The sequence below is a fragment of the Triticum aestivum genome, chromosome 3B (genome assembly GCF_018294505.1).
Source record: "Triticum aestivum cultivar Chinese Spring chromosome 3B, IWGSC CS RefSeq v2.1, whole genome shotgun sequence".
In the NCBI taxonomy this organism is placed as follows: domain Eukaryota; kingdom Viridiplantae; phylum Streptophyta; class Magnoliopsida; order Poales; family Poaceae; genus Triticum; species Triticum aestivum.
Genome location: NC_057801.1, coordinates 434880649 through 434898997, shown reverse-complemented (window position 1 = coordinate 434898997; position 18349 = coordinate 434880649).

Sequence of the window (18349 nt, the reverse complement as noted above, 5' to 3'; positions counted from 1 at the left end):
AGGAGGAAGGAGTACGTCGGTTGAGCAACAGGGGGCCCACGAGGCAGGGGCGCGCCGAGGGGGGCGCCCTCCACCCTCGTGACCGCCTCTGGCACTTCTTGGAGTAGGGTCCAAGTCTCCTGGATCACGTTCGGTGAGAAAATCACGTCCCCGAAGGTTTCATTCCGTTTGGACTCCGTTTGATATTCTATTTCTTCGAAATACTAAAATAGGCAAAAACCAGCAATTCTGGGTTGGGCCTCCGGTTAATAGGTTAGTCCCAAAAATGATATAAAAGTGGAAAATAAAGCCCAATATAGTCCAAAATAGTAGATAAAGTAGCATGGAGCAATAAAAAATTATAGATACGTTGGAGACGTATCACCTGCCAAAGGATAAAGTATAAAAAGGAAAGGTGAAGATCACCATGACTCTTGTATAAGGTAGAAGGCAAAAGTAAAATATAGGCCCTTCGCAGAGGGAAGCAGAGGTTGTCATGCACTTTTATGGTTGGATGCACAAAATCTTAATGCAAAAGAACGTCACTTTATATTGCCACTTGTGATAGGGACCTTTATTATGCAGTCCGTCGCTTTTATTTCTTCCATATCACAAGTTCGTATAAAGCTTATTTTCTCCACACTAATAGATCATACATATTTAGAGAGCAATATTTTATTGCTTGCAACAATGACAACTTACTTGAAGGATGTTACTCAATCCATAGGTAGGTATGGTGGACTCTCATGGCAAAACTGGGTTTAAGGATATTTGGAAGCACAAGTAGTATCTCTACTTGGTGCAAAGAATTTGGCTAGCATGAGGGGGAAAGGCAAGCTCAACATGTTGGATGATCCATGACAATATACTTTATTTCGGATATAAGAAAAAATAACCCATTATGTTGTCTTCCTTGTCCAACATCAACTTTTTAGCATGTCATATTTTAATGAGTGCTCACAATCATAAAAGATGTCCAAGATAGTATATTTATATGTGAAAACCTCTCTTTCTTTATTACTTCCTATTAATTGCAACGATGACCAAAACTATGTTTGTCAATTCTCAACAACTTTTATTCGTCATTATCTTTATATGTGAAGTCATTACTCTCCATAAGATCCATATGATCTTTTTATTTCTTTTTATTCTTTCTCTTTCTTTTATTCCCTCGAGATCATAGCAAGATAGCAAAGCCCTTGACTCAAAACTAATCTTTATTTTATATAGCTCACAGACTCGATTACATAGATAGGTATCAAAATAAAAAATAAAAGCTAGATCATGCTAAACTTTATTCTACTAGATCAATATATAACCAAAAGGATCGAACTAAGAAAAACGGTAAAGATAGAGGTGTGATGGTGATACGATACCGGGGCACCTCCCCCAAGCTTGGAAGTTACCAAGGGGAGTGCCCATATCCATGTGTTTATGTCTCTTTCTTTGGAGGTGGTGATGATGGAGTTGTTGATTATGTAGGCTTATTGTCCATCTTCCAAGGCATAGGCTCACGATCATAGAAGGATGATCGAGTCTCCGGGATCCTCAAAATTGCAGCCAAACTCATCCTCTTGAATCTATATTCATACTCACAGTTTTGGTTTTGTAGGTCATAGATCTGGGCTTGGAGGTGCTCGGTTTTCTCATGAAGCTTGAAGATGGTCTCCCCAATGTTCTTGGCATCCAGCTTGTGGTTGTTGGTGAACTCCGCGATCATCATGTGGTTGGCGTTGAGTCCGCGTTCCACCATCCCTTGGCACTTGAAAACTTGTTGCTCCATTGCTTCGAGTCTTGTCTCCACGCTTCCGGTCCTCCTTGGTCCCTCAACATCGCGGATGTGCAGCACCCCCTCATGCATCTCAATGATTTGAGGGTGTTGCAGCGCCTCCGCGAGGTAGGGGTTGATGACCTTCTCGAAAAACTTGTCCTTGGGGGCACTTGAAGACGTCATGGTGATCTAGATCTGTCAGAAAAACAACTCGAAACAAAAGCATAGAATTTTGTCATGGTACGGTAGTCAAAACCTTTGAGAGATTGTATAATGATTTTTTACCGACCAAAAGAAGTATCGTGCAAGAAAACAGAGTCCGGAGGGCACACGAGGTGCCCACGAGGCAGGGGGCGCGCCCAGGGGGGTAGGGTGCGCCCTCCACCCTTGTGGATGCCTCATGTCCTTCCCGGACTACTTCGTATTTCCCTATTTTCTTAAATATTCCAAAACGAAGAAAAATTGATATTAAAACTGTTTTGGAGTCGGTTTACTTACCGTACCACATACATATTCCTTTTCCGAGTCTGAAACATTCTGGAAAGTGTCCCTTATGTACTCCTCTGGGGTTACGGTGTCAATAACATTGGTTTCAACATTTATGGGATTACCTGAGATATAATGTTTGATTCTTTGAACATTCACCACCTTCGGATTTGTGACTTCGAAGTTGTTGATTTTTATGGCACCGGAGTGATTGACCTCCTCGATAACGTAAGGACCTTCCCATTTAGAGAGAAGTTTTCCTGCAAAAAATCTTAAACGAGAGTTGTATAACAAAACATATCACCTACATTAAACTCACGCTTTTGTATCCTTTTGTCATGCCATCTTTTAACTTTTTCTTTAAACAGTTTGGCATTCTCATAGGCATGGGTTGTCCATTCATCAAGTGAGCTAATGTCAAATAGCCTCTTCTCACCGGCAAGTTTGAAATCATAATTGAGCTCTTTAATAGCCCAATATGCCTTATGTTCTAGTTCGAGAGGTAAGTGACATGCTTTTCCATAAACCATTTTGTACGGAGACATACCCATAGGATTTTTATATGCAGTTCTATAGGCCCATAATGCATCATCAAGTTTCTTGGACCAATTCTTTCTAAATCTATTAATATTCTTTTGCAAAATTAATTTAATCTCTCTGGTACTCAAATCTACTTGACCACTAGACTGTGGATGATACAGAGATGCAATTCTATGATTGACATCATACTTAGCAAGCATTTTACGAAAAGCATCATGAATAAAATGTGAACCACCATCAGTCATTAAGTATCTAGGGACTCCAAACCTCAGAAAAATAACTTCTTTAAGCATCTTAATAGAGGTGTTATGATCAACACTACTAGTTGGAATAGCTTCTACCCACTTAGTAACATAATCAACAATAACTAAAATATGTGTATACCCATTAGAGGAAGAAACCGTCCCATATAATCAAAGCCCCAAACATCAAATGATTCAACAACAAGTGAATAGTTCATAGGCATTTCTTGACGTCTACAAATATTACCAATTCCTTGACATTCATCACAAGACAAGACAACCTTATAGGCATCTTTGAAGAGAGTAGGCCAATAAAAACCGGATTGCAATACCTTATGTGCAGTTCTATCTCCCGCGTGATGTCCTCCATATGCCTCGGAGTGACACTTGCGTAGGATCTGTTCCTGTTCATGCTCAGGTACACAACGTCTAATAACACCATCTGCTCCTTCTTTATAAAGGTGTGGGTCATCCCAAAAGTAATGCCTTAAATCATAGAAAAACCTTTTCTTTTGCTGGTATATGAAACTAGGTGGTATAAATTTAGCAACAATGTAATTAGCATAATTAGCATACCATGGAGCAGTACGAGAAGCATTTATGACAGCCAATTGTTCATCAGGAAAGCTATCATCAATAGGTAGTGGGTCATCAAGAACATTCTCTAACCTAGACAAGTTGTCTGCAATAGGGTTATCAGCTCCCTTTTTATCAATAATATGCAAATCAAATTCTTGTAGCAAGATAACTCATCTAATAAGTCTAGGTTTAGCATCTTTCTTTTCCATAAGATATTTAATAGCAGCATGATCAGTGTGAACAGTTACTTTTGAATCAACAATATAAGGTCTGAACTTATCACAAGCAAATACAACCGCTAAAAATTCTTTTTCGGTAGTAGCATAATTTCTCTGGGCACTGTCTAGAGTTTTACTAGCATATTGGATAACATTTAATTTCTTATCAACTCTTTGTCCTAGAACAGCACCTACAGCATAATCACTAGCATCACACATGATTTCAAAGGGTAAATTCCAATCAGGTGGCTGAACAATAGGTATAGAAATCAAAGCTTTCTTAAGTATTTCAAATGCTTCTACGCAATCATCATCAAAGACAAAAGGAACATCTTTTTGTAAGAGATTGTAAGAGGCCTAGAAATTTTTGAGAAGTCTTTAATGAACCTCCTATAAAAACCGGCATGACCAAGGAAACTTCTTATACCTTTGATGTCCTTGGGACACACCATCTTTTCAATAGCATCAAATTTAGCTTTGTCAACTTCAATACCTCTTTCAGAAATTTTATTCTCCAAGACAATACCTTCATTAACCATAAAGTGGCACTTCTCCCAATTCAAGACAAGATTAGTTTCTTCACATCTCTGCAAAACTCGATCAAGGTTGCTTAAGCAATCATCAAAAGAAGTTCCATATACGGAGAAATCATCCATGAAAACCTCAACAATCTTTTCACAGAAGTCAAAGAATATAGCAGTCATACATCTTTGAAAGGTAGCAGGTGCATTACATAAACCAAAAGGCATACGTCTATAAGCAAAGGTACCGAAAGGGCAAGTAAAAATGGTCTTACCTTGATCCTCTTTTGACATAGGTATTTGAGAGAAACCAGAATAACCATCTAGAAAGCAAAAATGTGTATGTTTGGATAATATTTCTAGCATTTGATCAATAAAAGGTAGAGGGTAATGATCTTTTCTAGTAGCTTTATTTAATTTGCGGAAATCAATTACCATTTTATAACCCGTAACTATTCTTTGTGGGATCAATTCATCTTTATCATTAGGAACTACAGTAATACATCCCTTCTCAGGGACACAATGAACATGACTTACCCACTGACTATCAGCAACAAGATAAATTATACTTGCCTCCAGAAGCTTTAGTATTTCATTAATTACCACTTCTTTCATCTTAGGATTTAACCGTCATTGGTGATCAACAACAGGTTTAGCGTCTTTCTCCAATTTTATTTTGTGTTGGCATAGAGTGGGACTAATGCCCTTAAGATCATCAAGAGTATATCCAATAGCAGCACGGTGCTTCTTCAGAGTTTCCAATAATTTCTCTTCTTCCCGCTCTGAAAGGTTAGCACTAATAATAACATGATATATCTTCTTTTCATCAAGATAAGCATATTTAAGAGTATGAGGTAATGGTTTAAGCTCAAACACGAGATCACCCTTGGGTGGAGGAGGATCCCCTAGGATTTCAACATGCAAGTTGTGTTTCAAAATAGGTCCCTATTTAAATAATACTTCATCTATTTCCCTTCTTTCATTCATAAACATATCATTTTCATGGTCTAGCAAATATTGTTCTAAAGGATCATTAGGAGGCACGTCAATAGAACCAATACCAATAATTTCATCTTTACTAGGGAATTATTTATCATGGGGTTGTCTACAGAATTTAGCAAAGTTAAAATCATGAGACATATCCCCTAAACCAACCATAACAATATCCTTCTCTCAATCTATCTTAGCATTAACAGTATTCAAGAAGGGTCTACCAAATATAATGGGACAAAAATCATCTTGTGGGAAGCAAGAACAAGAAAATCAGTAGGATATTCAATTTTCCCACACAAGACTTCCACATCCCTAACAATCCCAACTGGTGAAATAGTATCTCTATTGGCAAGCTTAATAGTAACATCAATATCTTCTATCTCAACAGGTGCAATATCATGCATAATTTCTTTATATAAAGTACAAGGTATTGCACTGACACTAGCACCCATATCACATAAGCCATGATAACAGTGATCTCCTATTAGCAGAAACAACAGGCATACCAACAACAGGTCTATGTTTATTTCTAATATCGGGTCTAGCAATTCTAGCAGCTTCATCACAGAAGTAAATAACATGCCCATCAATATTATCAACCAAGAGATCTTTAACCATAGCAATATTAGGTTCAACTTTAATTTGCTCAGGGGGTGTAGGTGTTCTAGCATTACTCTTACAAACCACAGTTGAAGTTTTAGCATGATCATTTATTCTAACAGGGAAAGGTGGTTTCTCAATATAAGCGGTAGGAACAATAGGATCAGCATTATAAGTGATAGTCTTTTCTTCAAGTTTAATAGGTTCTACTACTTTTACTTCAATGGGATGATGATATTTAAACCACTTCTCCTTAGGGAGATCAACATGAGTAGCAAATGATTCACAGAAAGAAGCTAGTATCTCAGAGTCAAGTCCATATTTAGTGCTAAATTCACGAAAAGCATCGGTATCCATAATTTTTTTAACACAATCAAACTTAGGTGTTATACCTGACTCCTTACCTTCGTCGAGTTTCCAATCTTCAGAGTTGCGTTTAATTCTTTCCAATAAATCCCATATGAATTCAATAGTCTTCATCATAAAAGAACCAGTACAAGAAGTATCGAGCATGGAGCGATTATTGAGAGAAAGCCGAGCATAGTTTTTTTGAATAATAATTTCTCTTGAGAGCTCATGATTGGGGCATGAATATAATATTGACTTAAGCCTCCCACAAGCTTGAGCGATACTTTCTCCTTCGCGAGGCCAAAAATTATATCTATAATTACAATCACGATGAACCAGATACATAGGATAAAACTTCCGATGAAATTCCAATTTCAATCAGTTGTAGTTCCATGATCCAATATCATCACATAGCCTAAACCATGTCAATGCCTTTCCCTTCAAAGATAAAGGGAAGAGCTTCTTCTTGATAACATCCTCGGGCATACCTGCAAGCTTAAATAATCCACAAAATTCATCCACATAGATTAGGTGCATATCAGGATGTAATGTTCCATCTCTTGTAAAAGGATTAGTTAGCAGTTTCTCCATCATACCCGAAGAAATTTTAAAGTAAACATTTTCAGTAGGTTCAGTAGGTTGATGAGCAACCCTTTGCTCTACTCGTCGGGGTGAAGATACCCCGATCAAGCCCCTCAAAGGATTATTTTTCATAGTAACAAGTGACAGTAAATTTCAGCACACTATATAAATTTTTCCTTAAAAAAATTCCACCTACCAAAGGTGCTCCCCGGCTATGGTGCCAGAAAAGAGTCTTGATGACCCACAAGTATAGGATATCTATCGTAGTCCTTTCGATAAGTAAGAGTGTCGAACCCAACAAGGAGCAGAAGGAAATGGCAAGCGGTTTTCAGTAAGGTATTCACTGCAAGCACTGAAATTGTCGGTAACAGATAGTTTTGTGATAAGGTAATTCGTAACGGGTAACAAGTAACAAAAGTAAACAAGGTGCAGCAAGGTGGCCCAATCTTTTTTGTAGCAAAGGACAAGCCTGGACAAACTCTTATATAAAGGAAAGCGCTCCCAAGGAAAGATGGGAATTATCGTCAAGCTAGTTTTCATCATGCTCAGATGATCCACGTTCGTTACTTTGATAATTTGATATGTGGATGGACCGGTGCTTGGGTACTGCCCTTCCTTGGACAAGCATCCCACTTATGATTAACCGCTCTCGCAAGCATCCGCAACTACAAAAGAAGAATTAAGGTAAACCTAACCATAACACGAAACATATGGATCCAAATCAGCCCCTTACGAAGCAACGCATAAACTAGGGTTTAAGCTTTTGTCACTCTAGCAACCCATCATCTACTTATTACTTCCCAATTCCTTCCTCTAGGCCCAAACAATGATAAAGTGTCATGTAGTCGATGTTCACATACCACCACTATAGGAAAGACAACATACATCTCATCAAAATATCGAACGAATACCAAGTTCACATGACTACTTATAACAAGATTTCTCCCATGTCCTCGGGAACAAGCGTAACTACTCACAAATCATATTCATGTTCATAATTAGAGGGTTATTAATATGCATAAAGGATCTGAACATATGATCTTCCATCGAATAAACCAACTAGCATCAACTACAAGGAGTAATCAACACTGCTAGCAACCCACAAGTACTAATCTGAGGTTTTGAGACAAAGATCAGATACAAGAGATGAACTGGGGTTTGAGAGGAGATGGTGCTGGTGAATATGTTGATGGAGATTGATCCCCTCTCGATGAAGGATCGATGGTGATGACGATGGTGACGATTTCCCCCTCCCGAAGGGATGTTTCCCCGGCAGAACAGCTCCGTCGGAGCCCTAGATTGGTTCCGCCAAGGTTCCACCTCGAGACGGCGGCGCTTCGTCCCGAAAGCTTCCTTATGATTTTTTTAGAGCAAAAGACACCATAAACCAGAAGATGGGCATCGGGGGGCTTCCATGTGGCCCCCCTCTTGTGCTTTCTTCGCATATTATTTTTAATATATTTCAAAACTGACTTTCGTGGAGTTTAAGGACTTTTGGAGTTGTGCAGAATAGGTCTCTAATACTTGCTCCTTTTCCAGCCCAGAATTCCAGCTGTCGGCATTCTCCCTCTTCATTTAAACCTTGTAAAATAAGAGATAAAAGGCATGAGTATTGTGACATAATGTGTGGTAACAGCCCATAATGCAATAAATATCAATATAAAAACATGATCCAAAATGGACGTATCACATCTCCATGGCCATCTCATAACTTTCGATCCAAGCCTCTGGGGGTTGATCCGCCGTGTAATTAGGCGCCTTACGGGATCCCTTGAAATCCTTAGACAAGCACTCATTGCGTAGAGCCGACACTAAACATGGCACACCCAAGGTTCTAGAGGTCGCTCCTGCCTCCATGCACACTGAAGTATAAAATGGAGATTGTTGTTGAGCCGCCAACTGAGCCGCCAGCTCCGCCCCACGCCGCGCTCTGCCCTGGTCTACCAAAATCTGAGCATCATTGCCGACACGCGGCGGGTCAGGCCTGCAAGGCTGATTGCGGTGCCGCTCACTGCTTGACACGTCCGTTTCATCAATGCGCCTGCTATAACTCCTGCTTGGGCGAGGTGTTGAGTGGATACGGTCACGACTGTACAAACAAGCCGCCTGCTGGGACACAGCCGTCTAAAGAAGCTCTTCGGCTCTTCGTATTTACATTGCCGCTGGCGACTCATCCTGGGCCGGGAGAGCCGCCAGTCGTGTTGCCGCAGCTATCATGTTATCCAAAGGATTAGAAAAATACCCCGGAGGTGTTGGAACATGCTGAGGAGGGGTTACATTCAAACATGGGGGATCTGTAGCCCGTGGCTGAACCGGTTCTCTTGTCACTGGTGCCTCAGCGGTCCGATTCACACCGGGCGGGTTACTGGGTCCGACCCCAGGCGTGTTGAAAAGATTCCTCGCATCGTAAGTCGGGGGCAGCCGGCTCACATGCCTTTTGTTGAAAACAGCGTTTGACGCATCCATGTCCAAGCTTAAGCGGGAGCTCTCCCCCTGAAGTCCTTCTGCCTCCCTCTGTAAGGCGGCTTGCTGTTGCCATTCGGGTGTTCTCTGCATTTAACTCCTCGGCTTGTGCTATCTCATCACGCAATTTTGTAACCTCCGCGTTATGCTGAGCTTGATTCATCGGGTTAACCTCCGTCATTAACAACGTTGTCAGAGCATCCAATAGATCACACAAAACTTGAGCCAGCGGGCGCACAGGGCCTCCTACCCCGAAAGTCGTCGCTGCTGCTGACCCGGAGATCATTGCCGCTGTAGTCGTAGAGTCCTGCGCTGGCTACGTACCGGCCATGAAGACTGTGACCCGGTGTGGCGACTCGTAGGTGTCCAGAATACTGTCGCCATCGGAATAGCCCCCAAGCCCTCCATCCTCAACCTGGTAGATGGAGTTGGTCTCACCAGTAGAAGACTCGTCGCCTGAGTAAATAACTGTCTCACCACCAGATTCAGATCCTCCTTCTAGCTTCGCTCCATGAACGAAACCAGCAAAAACATGCTTTGGGGCGGCTTTAGCCTTGGCGGGTCGCGCTCACCGAGCCGACTCGACGATGTTGGTGCAGATGTCCAGCTTAGCTTCCGACTCGCCGGTCTTGCCGATGAAGACATGAATTCCGCCAAAGGGGACCTGGTACCCGTACTCGATTGAGTCAGCCTCGGGGCCCCAGCCCTCATAGTCGATGTAGAGCTTGCCACGACGACTCTTGGTCATCCGGCCCACAACGTACCCCTTGGGCCCTGCGAAGCTGACCTTCAAGAACTCGAAACCACCGTGCGCTGGCCCCATGGTGGGCCCCTATTGTCGTGGAATTATCACGTTAGATGTCCTAGCGTGAGGACTTAGGTGTGGAGCCATCGCAACGTAGTTAGCTTGAAGGGGTTAAACGAGACAAGGGACATGGAGAGTTTATACTGGTTCGGCCCCTCTCGGTGGAGGTAACAGCCTAATCCAGTGTAGGGTGGTTATTGCTTGGGTTTCGATTACCAGGGAGCGAATATGCTTGACCTAGTTCTCGATCTCTTTCTTTCCTGCCCTAACTCGCCGCCGGGTCGTCCCTTTATGTACATAGGTTGACGCCCGACGGCTTACAGAGTCCCGGTCGGCTCATAGACAACGTGTCCGGCTCGTTGACTAACTAAATCTGCCTAACAATACAAGTTTATTCTCATGGTGGTTCATCCTCCTAGGCCCTAAGTCGCCTCTGGGTCTTGGGCCGTCAGCGAGCTTGTTATGACCCGCCACCTTCATGCGTTATCGCTAGTGGTATGACCCGGCCCCTCCTGGGCGGTTCATACCTAGTAGTTATATCCCCAACCGTGAGTGTATGCGCGTATGTATGAGCGCTTGCGTCTGTACTGTATTAAAAAAAGTGTAAAAACTAAATTTGTATTTGAGGTGGGATACAACTATTCATAGTGCAATCTATTTAAGATATGAACTTTTTCATGATATAAGAATTCCTTTTATGATATAAGAGATAGATTTCATTTATTTGATATCCTAGTCCCATGCTCACCTCTTATTTAGTACTACATCCGTCCTGGTTTATAGGTCCCCTTTGTAGTTTGTGTCAAATTTGGACTAAAGATTTAACTAACAAACTGTTAATGCATGTCAAGAAAAACTATCTCATTGGATTCGTATTTGAACATAGTTTTCAAAAATATAATGTTTGATGACACGCGTGAACATTTTGTTAGTTTAATCTATGGTCAAAATTTGGCACAAAATACAATGGGGACCAATAAACCCGGACGGAGGTATATTGTAACATTTATTCTCCTTCTAGGTGGTTCTGGTAACTTGTGAGAAATAACAAACACATAGTATTAGGTGTTGCATGCATGTGGATCCAAGGTATTTCATCTCTTTGTGGGCAATATAGTCCTAAACAATTCCCACAAAAAACAACAATAACATAGCTTTAGGCACATTGAGATATTTGGACCACATACATATTGTACCCCTACAAACTATGCCAACATCGGTAATATCAAGGTTGAATCAATATTATTTTCCGCCGGAAGAAGAATTATGCTCCCTCTATTTTTGAATGTAAGATGAACTGCAAAAACGTCTGTTATTTTAGTTACATACTTCCTCCGTTCGAAAATATTTGTCATTAAAATGGATAAAAAGAGATAGTATTAGGAGTACTTATTAATAATACACACCCGCATGCCAATAGCCACAGAAAGTCTGTTTTCAATGTGCAAGCTTATCTAAACAACCACTAAAAATTTCATCGCGAGAGTATGTTTGCAAGCTGTAGATTCCCCTAAAAAAGGAATATCTCCCAGCAGGAAAAAAGACTGAAACAAACTGTGAAGCATCGAAGAGTTCACGTGTTTTTTTCATTTTTTTGCGGGATGGAGAGTTCACGTGTTAGCCCCTGAAAAAAGAGAGTTCACGCGTAGCGTGTTAATAAAAAGGTTAAAAAAAGGGTGAATCAAGCTACGAGCCGGTGGGTTGACGGGTCGAATCACGGTCGGGTCGGAGGCTCTGTTTTTCATGGGCCACAACTTGTGGTACGGCGCACTCGGCTCCCTGCCATGTGGGCCACGGGTCTCTGCACCCACGAGTCAGTGACAGGCCAGTGACCACCCTCTTCGGAAGCGGAACGCGGCCGAAAGGTGTTCATCGGGAGGTGCAAAAGCGTAACGGTAACGGCCAAAAGGGGGCATCAGTTCCGAGGGCTCTGGGACGGCCGCGGCTGACATGCGGGACCCACGGCTGATTCCCTTCCGCACAAGTCAAGTCACCCGCTGATGAGAAATTAACGATGTCCTTTCGTACTGGAGGCCGTTGCACATGGGCGACCTTTGAAGGACAGGGGAGGGGGCCGAAGCGACTCGCGTGGCAGTGGCGCTGCTCTGGACGGTGGATTTACCTTAGCCTGACGCGCGGGGACCACCGCCAGTGGACCAGGTTGTCAAGCCAACTCCACCGCACGACCCCAAACGGACGTTCGTTTTGTCCGGATTTCGTCCGTTTGGGGTGGCAATGAGGACCAAAACGGACATGCGTGTCCGGCTTGTGTTCGACGCGCCCACCGCGACAGAGCGACCCAAAATGTCCGCCCCCACCTTCCCACCCGCTCGCCTGCCGCGTCTTGCCGCCCGCGCACCCCGCTTGCCGCCCCCGCGCGCCGGCCACCGCCCCGGTCGCACGGCGCTCGCCTCCGCCACCGCCCGGTCGCCCGGCGCTCCCCGACGTGTCCGCCGCTCGCCCCGTGCCCTGGAGCCCGCGGCGCCCGCGGTGGCCGCGCCCTGGCCGCCCGGAGCCCGCGGTGGCCGCGCCCTGGCCGCCCGGCGCCGGCGGTGGCCGCGCCCGCGCCCTGGCCGTCCCGCGGTGGCCGCGCCGGCCCGCGCTCTGGCCATCCCGCGCCCTGTTGGCCTGAGGTCGTGCGGTGGAGCTGCCGGTACGCCGTGGAGCTGCCGCGCCCTGTTGGCCTGAGGAGTCGGCCGCCCCTCCCGCCACTGCAGCCGCCCAACCACCAAGCGCCTACCTGGCCGGGTCGGTGCTGCAACCACCAGCGCCCGCGCGCGCTCGCCGTGTGCGGCGTTGCCGTCGTCGGCCCCTGCTCGCCCCGCCCGTGCCGCTCTGGGCTCACCGCCCTAGCTTGCGCCCGGTGCTCCTGCCTTGCCGGAGCTCGTCGTGTAGGCCAGCGGCAGCACGTAGCGGGCATCTATGGCCGAAGAAAAAGAGAAAAAGGAGGAGAGAGGGGATGAATGGGCAGATAATTCCTTTTTATTTGTATGACATGCGGGCCACACTGCACATGCAAGCGGACCGAGGCGGACGAGGAGTGGCAAGAGAGTGTTCATCTGTGTTCGCTTCGGTCCCAAAACGAGAGCAATTTTGATCCAGAGATGGGGTGAAACGGACACGAAACGGACAAAAAAGTAAAATGAGGTCTGCCGCTGGGTCGTCTGCTTTGTTCGTTTTACCTCAAACGGACGCGCTCGGACAAAATGGGGTCGTGCGGTGGAGTTGGCCTCAGAGCATGCTTGGATACGTTTTAGTCCCATGACTAAAAGTAGTGGGACTAAAACTTGCTAGTCTCACCCATACTTGGATCCAAATACTAAAGAGACTAAAATCTAGTTATTGAACATTTATTATCCTCCAAACCCTCCAATCCAGAACTAAGGAGAGGAATTAAATGAGGAGAGAGAGAGCTAATACATATTTCAGTAGGTTTCCCATGACTAAAAATTTTTAGCCTCAAGACTAGTCTTAGCCTCTCTTTAGTCAGGGGTGCTTGGAACTTTAGCCTTTAAAAGAGACTATTTTTAGTCAGACTAAAAATAGTCCCTTGTATCCAAGCACCCTTTCATTGGCATGCGGTCGGCAGTAAAACGAGGAGGAGAAAGGTCACGGGCTGACGGGCCCGCGCTGCGCTGCGCATGGGTAGAAAGTGAAAAAAGCTGGCGCGGAAGAGGGGTCAGTGCCCTGACAGCGCCAGGACCCTGTGTAACTCTCGCATCGGGATCCTCACCAGTGGTGAAAGCATCAAAACTTGTTGGAATGCCAGAGCAATTCACCTGCTCCAGTATCGCGTTGCTCGGCCGATGAGACAGGCCCCGAGCTAGTGTGGCCTGCATGTGCGATTCTACCGAGCTGGTACAACTTTGGGAACCGCACAACACACAACATGCAACGCAACGCACAACATGTAGGAGTACCTCAGATAAAGCGGCCGAACACACAGGCCAACATGACCGTTGATTGAGAGCATCAACAGCTGGACCTGTAAATTTAGGCCCTCGTACGTTCACGGACGCGCCCATGGATAGTGATAGAGTGGACCTCACATTTTACCATTTTAAGCCATGGGTAGTGCGTTTCGGTATCCAGTCTCATCTGCACCCGGTTAGAAAAAATTCATATTTTTTTAAAAAAATAATCAAAAAATACAAAAAAAATTGTGCAGTAGAAAATTTGATGCGCGAGGCCCGCTCCAAATTTCAAGTTATTTGGACATCTGAGCAGCTCTCAGCAAAAAGGACAAATCGGGCCAAAACAGTACATGAGCAGTAAACTTTTATATAAACCCTCAATTTGTCTTTTTTGTCGAGAACTCTTTAGATGTCCAAATGATTTGAAAATTGAAGCAGACCTCACACATCAAATTGTCTATGCACATAAAAAAATTGGATTTTTATTTTTATTTTTCCTAGTATTTGTTTTGATTTTTTCGTCGGCTCGGGTGCAGAAATGGATTTTCGTTACAGCCATACCTTATTTCCAAAATAGCTATTACATGCAGGGCCATGCGTGACAATCATCACATCTGTGTTTGGCCAGTGGGGCTGTCAAAGCACATCGAAATTTGCTTATACTTAATATTTTCACATCCGCATTAGTCCCACCACGCCGCGTGACGAGCTAGTTGACCGGCTTAAATAACCGGGTCGTCCAGAAACGATAAGCTTCTGACAAAGTGAATTGCAAAAAGCTACCACATTTTAAGTTCAAATCCACATTTGCCGTCACATTTCTTGGGCACCCCAAAAAATCTATCAGTTTCCTTGCTAATATTTTCAATAAACACTAATGATCAATTTTGGGATGATTTAATCCAACTTCTGACAAAAAGGGCCCGCTTGTAAGTGATTCTTTGGTGTTTGAGGTGCCCGTCTGAGTCGAATTTTTGTGATCGGACTGTCCGTCCAGACAGTTGAATCGGGTTCGAGACGCGTGACTGTAGATGCTGTGAGGATGCACATGCATGCAGAACCGGTCAATGCCCGCATGAGATCCAGACAAGATCATTCTCCCTCCCTCCTGGCCGCTCAAATACTTACATAAATTCAAACTCAAAAAAGGGAATCCAATGACCATAGATCGATCGCCATGATTACCTAGGAAGTTTAAGCAAGCCCCGGGCGTGACAAGCAAGTAAGTACTACCTTCGTCCTGGTTTATAGGTCTTCTTTATAGTTTGTGCCAAATTTTGATTAAAGATTTAACTAACAAAATGTTAATGCATGTCAAGAAAAATTATCTCATTGGATTCGTATTTGAACATAGTTTTCAAAAAATATAATGTTTGATGACATACGTGAACATTTTATTAGTTTAATCTATGGTCAAAATTTGGCACGAAATATAATGAGAATCAATAAACCCGGACGGAGGTAGTAAGGTTTAGGTTATCATAAAGCCCAACGGTCAAGGGGACACTGTATCGATCTATCAACCTACGCGTCGGACACATGGACGTGGCATGCGTACACTTGCTCGTACCCACGGACATGTGCCGTAGCAGCTGCAGCAGCACAATAATGGAGCTGGAGCGGCGACGCCACCGCACCTACGTACGTACCCTCGCGCGCAGTCGACAGATAATTGCGATTTGCGGCTGGTTTTGCGCGGGGTCGCTGTCCTGCCCCGCCGAGACCGTCCGTCCGATCCATCGCCGGACAGCGCATCTCCGATGGACAGACAGATCGTCTGTGCCGTGTATGTGCTTCGTGCTGGTCCTGCTACAGTGCCATTGCCCAGCCAACTCGAATTCAGACGCCATATGTATGCATGTATGCAATGCACGCTGCTGCCTGGCTTCATTGTCTGACCACATTTGTTTGGGTGCGCTTTAATTTTACATCTTTCTATGCAAGCAAATTCTAAGGGCCGGAGTGTTCTGCGCTGCCATTCATTGCTTGATCGAATTTAAGTGGTTTTTATTTTTGTGAATGAATGCAGATTGTTAACGCAGCAGACGATTTAAGAGACCGAAAAGCTACAACCTCCGCTGGCTCCTTTCCCACAGAATCGGTCAAGTTGCGCAATGCTTGCATTCGTTTCGATTGAAAAGCTGTTTTTTTTTCCAGGTCAAATAGTAAGATAATTTCTTACTGGCCCTGTCAAAACAAAATGGTACCTAAACTCAGATGACGTGCTTGCCGCACAAATAAGCGCCTCGCTGGACAGACTATCATAAACCTGACCTAAAGCCGCTCTATCCTAATCTACCCTGCTAACCTGTTGTCATATTGGATACGGATAGAGGGAACAGCTCAGGAAAGATTGCGTCCGGATCATCGCTGTGTCACGCCCACTAAGGCTGGTTGGTGCGTCCATCATGGATTTGTTTCATCCTCCTTTCCGGTGACAGCGAAAACGCTAGCGTGGAATTGTATAAGAGAATGGTCTTTTCGGCTGATCCTACTACTGCCTATTTGCATAAGACTTTTCACCGGGTGAGTCGGATCAGGGCCTCTGGCAATGAAACTTGTGCTAAAGAAATGATTCATCGGTGGATCCATGATGGTGCAGAGCTTTTTCGAGCCATGAGCCCGGCACCAGTGGGCTTACGGATTTTGACGGCTCATGCTTTGCAGTACTCCTCGATTGACATTGGACACAAGGCGGTGTGTTGATGGCTTGACGCTGGATAATCAGTACTAGAAGATTGAGATTGCGTAGAGGCATAGCAACATCTCTTTCGGAGTGACATCAACAGCGACGGCCAACGAGATTTGTCTACACATTTTCTAGGTGAAAAGCACGGTTTACAATAGTTATTAATTCTCCATCGGAAAGATCATCTATATCTGTTGATCTGTGATGTTTGCTGCATGTTTTCGCCTGTACTAAATCATCCATCCTTCCATCCGCACTGCTCTGATTGACGAGAAGCTTAGGACGCCGCGGAGATGGTCCTGCGGCCGTTTGTTTATCTTCAGTGTCGCCGTTCTCTGAACATCTGTTACATGCGTGTGCGGCGGGGTGTACACATGAATCTCCAGATGTCGCCAACACAAGCGATTGCGCCAATCTCCAAATGCCGTGATACCTTCGAAATTGTACTTACATTAGTTGCTTCGAGATTAACAATTCTTATCCGTCGAATTCCTTCCTCCGCCGCAAGTGCGCAGTGCGAAGCTACAATTCCAAGAGCATGAGCATAGCCAATTGGTGTGGTAGGTTGGATTTTTTATTAAAGCAAGGTTGAGGGTGGCTACCTTCCACATGGCCCTCGTACTTCGTATGCTGTTTGGGTACTCTCCACGGAAGGACACAAGGTTTATGCCACAATTTTGGCCGCATCCATCCACATGGGCCGGTGGCTAATAAGCCGTGGGAGATTTCCAGGAAAGAGCCGGGTCTGTTTTGTTCTCGAACCATGAGGACAAAATGTCTGTTCTGATTTTTTGCAAATTTAATCACGAATTGACCTTGTTTTGAAAATATTTTTGTATCCGATCTTTTTTGTCACCCCAACGTCCCTGGCGTCTGGTTTGCACAACAGACGTGACGGTTCATGGCGTTTGGCCCTCGCCCACAATTGCCTAGTTGGTGCTGATGTGGCGACGCGGTGACGCCATCAATCTTGGCGTTTGGAGGAAACACCATAGCTCTTGGCGTTTGGCCCCAGTCCTTCACTTAAATGCATCCTTAGTGGAGTTGCTTCTGCAAATAATTTTCTTGATTAACTCACGTAATTAAAAGCCCGCTGACCATCGTTGCAAAACGAATTAACCGGCACCTAAATGCAACCAATGACAATAAATATTTTCTCGATGGAAGACTTCGTGTGAGGCGTGAGGGTGAGAAGGACCAGATTTCTAGGAAATTAGTGTGGCAATTCGATTTTTAATTAATTAATCACATGGACGATTTACTTTTATGGAATATCTATTGTTGTTAGCGGACTAAGGGCATCTCTAACGCTGACCATCAAACCTCCCCTAAATGTCCGGACGGCGCTATCCGGACCGAGGAAGCCATCCAATGCAGTCCTGTATCGGTCTGTGGCGTGGTCCGGACGTGTTTTCTTCCGCAAACCGGAGACAGAACATATGGGAGCTTTGCGGGAGTCCGCACCGCTGTCACGCCCACTTATGACCGTCTTGGCCCACCCAAACCCTCCTCCCTCGCCCGTGCGCGCTTCCCACTCGAAACAGTTGGCGCCGATCCAGAGTGTCAGTGTCCACATTTATGCTGGACTAGAGCGGACGCGACCACTCACTGGCACCATC